This window comes from Martes martes (genome assembly GCF_963455335.1).
Source record: "Martes martes genome assembly, chromosome: 5".
Lineage (NCBI taxonomy): Eukaryota > Metazoa > Chordata > Mammalia > Carnivora > Mustelidae > Martes > Martes martes.
The window spans coordinates 151640211-151644440 of NC_137892.1; positions in this window are offsets into that span (position 1 = coordinate 151640211).

Below are 4230 nucleotides of genomic sequence, written 5' to 3' on the forward strand. Positions count from 1 at the left end.
GTGGCTTAAAGGACTGAAATGTACGGTCTTACAGTTTTAGAGGCCAGAAGTCTGAGGACAAGGTATCAGCAGGATTGGTTCCTGTCCTTGGCTGTGAGGCAAAAGATGTTCCATGCTTCTCTGAGATTCTTGAGGTTTTCTGGAAAACTTATTCCCTGGCTTGAAGACGCAATATCTTGATCTCCGCTTTCATGTTCTCATGGTGATCCTTGTGTGTGCATGCACACCTGTGTGCAAAATTCCCCTTTTTATAAGGGCACCAGTCATTTTGGTTTAGGGACTCATTCTACTCCAGTGTGATCTCATTTTAATTAAGTACATCTTCAATGACCCTATTTCCAAGTATGTCTGAGGTACTGAGAGTCACATTCTGAGACCCTGAAGGTGAGGTCTTCACTATATGAATTCAACCAGAATCAAATGATATGTACGTTTAAAGGAAGAACCCTATTTCTTGAGGGTATAGCAACTTGGTCTAGGGTGTGAGGGGTGGAATTGGTTAGGGATAGTTTGTCTTCTATAGAAAAGTGAAAAATGAATATGAAAGAGAAAAATAGGAACTGAAGATGGATATAAAAAAGGAAAAAAAAAGGCTCATCATAAACACTTCTGAGTTTCCAGGTGATTTTATTCAATCTCACCCAATACCATAGGAAGACAACTCAGTGAAACATTGAATGGGCCATCCTACTCAGCAACTAAGGGATTATCGGTGACTTTTTGACTGGAATTGGGATGAATACCTATGATGTTTATTATGTGGACATTTACAAACAGGAAAACTAGTAAAAACTTACAAGTAGGAAACATGGTTATGAATTTTATCCAGAGAATAGAGAGAAAATAAAAGTCTAAGTACATGAGGAAGCAGTCAATGATGAGAACAAAATGGGTAGAACTTCAATATGTCCAGCTGAATTTCACAACAAGGGTTAAGACAAACATAGTAAAAGGGGTGAGTTTTACAAGCTAAAAATTGGCTAAATAATTGTATGATGAATATTCTACCCTAAGTAGATATGGGAAGAGGAAGAGGAAGTTATTTTGTAAAGATGTGATAAAATAAAATTCGGGGCAAGGGCAGTGAGTGAAAACAGAGAAGAGATCATTTTTAGAAAGATAACCATATAGCAGCAATTTCTGATAAAGTCGAAAGTGTATTCACCTTAGATTTTGGCACTTATGGACCTTGTAAGGCAGTTTCTGTGAGTTATTTGGGAAAATCTGGTAAATGTTTAATAATTGGCTTTCTGGGGGAAAAAAGCATATAGACACACACATATATAGACATAAATATGTAAAAATGCAAACCTAAGTCTATTATAAATTTAACCAATAAAAATTATATATAGCACATAATCTGCAAATAAAATATACATTACTCTTTATTGTATAATTCTTATAGCCAATTGAGTCTCATAAGATGCCTTAATTTCTATAAAATTAAAAATTTTATAAATTTTTGGATATACAATCTAAGTTTATAATTCTAACTTGAATATTGATTAATATGAGTGATGGATGGTTTGTTAATAAGTAATGTGACATTAAAATAGTATAGCCATATGTTGGAATTTCACTAATCAGGGACCTGAATGACTTCTCTGATTGACTGGATTATAGTCTTTTATTTTATTTATTTTTCTAAAGATGTTATTTATTTATTTGACAGACAGATCACAAGTAGGCAGAGAGGCAGGCAGAGAGAGAGGAGGAAGCAGGCTCCCCATTGAGCAGAGAGCCCAATGCGGGGCTCGATTCCAAGACCCTGAGATCATGATCTGAGCCAAAGGCAGAGTCTTAACCCACTGAACCACCCAGGTGCCCTGAGGATTATAGCCTTTTAATACCATAAGAATATTTTCTCCATATTTTTGCTATTTACAATGTAACAGACCCAGACACAAGGCAGTTTTTTTTTTTTTAATTTCTTTTCAGCATAACAGTATTCATTGTTTTTGCACCACACCCAGTGCTCCATGCAATATGTGCCCTCCTTACTACCCACCTCCTGGCTCCCCCAACCTCCCACCCCCCCACCCCTTCAAAACCCTCAGGTTGTTTTTCAGAGTCCATAGTCTCTCGTGGTTCACCTCCCCTTCCAATTTCCCTCAGCTCCCTTCTCCTCTCCATCTCCCCATGTCCTCCATGTTACTTGCTATGCTCCACAAATAAGTGAAACCATATGATAATTGACTCTCTCTGCTTGACTTATTTCACTCAGCATAATCTCTTCCAGTCCCATCCATGTTGCTACAAAAGTTGGGTATTCATCCTTTCTGATGGAGGCATAATACCCCATAGTGTATATGGACCACATCTTCCTTATCCATTCGTTCATTGAAGGGCATCTTGGTTCTTTCCACAGTTTGGTGACCGTGGCCATTGCTGCTATAAACATTGGGCCTCCAAAGGCAAAGGAAACAAAAGCAAAAATGAACTTTTGGGACTTCATCAAGATCAAAAGCTTCTGCTCAGCAAAGGAAACAGTCAACAAAACAAAGAGGCACCCCATGGAATGGGAGAAGATATTTGCAAATGACAGTACAGACAAAAGGTTGATATCCAGGATCTATAAAGAACTTCTCAAACTCAACACTCATGAAACAGATAATCACATCAAAAAATGGGCAGAAGATATGAACAGATACTTCTCCAATGAAGACATACAAATGGCTACCAGACACATGAAAAAATGTTCACCATCACTAGCCATCAGGGAGATTCAAATTAGAACCACACTGAGGGGCACCTGGGTGGCTCAGTGGGTTAAAGCCTCTGCCTTCGGCTCTGGTCATGATCTCATGGTCCTGGGATCGAGCCCCGCATCAGGCTCTCTGCTCAGCGGGGAGCCTGCTTCCCCCTCTTTCTCTGCCTGCCTCTCTGCCTGCTTGTGATCTTTCTCTGTGTATGAAATAAATTAAAAAATCTTAAAAAAAAAAAACCACATTGAGACATAAGGCACTTTAAAGTTTATTTAGCATCATTAACATTTTCTCCACCACATCTCTTCAGTCTAGTGACCAAAACACAAATTAGAGTTTCTGGACTGGTAAGTTCCCTGAGATATTGGGAAGGTGCTGCACCCAGCGAGGTCCTGGAAGCTCCACACATCGCTCTGCTCCCTGCCATAGTTTGCCATACACATCTCTTCCATTTGGCTGTTTCTGAGTTGCATCCTTTATAATAAACCAGCAATGTTAAATAAATTAAATAGTTATTTAGATAGATAATCAAGCTCTGATTTGTGGTGTTTACCAATAACATAATGTAAATACTTCCATTGTAGTTGATTTCAAGCTACCACCCTGACATCACTGAATGAGAAATTGAGAGGAGATGAACAGGAGCATCACATTGTGCAGTATTTCCACCATATAAATACCAGAGATATCACCTCAAGGACATAGATAATAGCAAAATACTTAGAAAGCCACAAATGCTGAGTATTTATTCCTTTTGGCCTTAGGTTATATATATGCATGATGTTTTATCATTTAATTTTTAATAATTGCCATGTTAAACAACAGGCTCAAAAATTCCTGAAAACTTAATAAAAAGTATATGTCAGCAGCTGGTGAGAGCCAGCTTCAGCACAGAAAGAATTCACCCTGCAAGAAGAGAGTGTTTAGTCATCTATATTTGGCTCAAGAATAAGAAGGAAAAAGAAGACTCTGGCAAAAGATAATGTCTGCCACTCCAATTAGTGCCAGGACACAAACCCTGGCTATTTTAGAATGAAGAGACTACAATAAAAGAGTAAAAACTGAGAGTTGTTGCTTTAAAATAAAAATGGCATTTGGTTATGGGAAGTTTGATCAGAAAACAGGGTCAGGAGGGAGAAATGTGGAAAGGTCTCAGTATTTCTCCAACATAAATATCCAGATAGTATGGGTGAAAAGCAGTAACAGAAATGTTAGTAAGACCCTAAGAAAAGCTATGAGATAGTCATTACTCAACAACTTATAGTTTATCAGAGTTTTAGAAAAACTGGTTCCAAGTGGCATCTGAATCTGACATCAAAAAAAGGGGGGGGAAATGCTCTTATCTGTGTTACCAGTGACCTTGAAATTTGGCAAATATACTTCACAATTTTGACCTTTAGCTGACTTGATTTTTCATTAGTAGTTGACGTCAATGTCTATTCCTTTTTTGCCACATCCCACTCTCCATCTTCAATGGTATCATTTTTTGTTTGGTTGGTTTTTGTTCTCCTTCTAGCTACCTGGC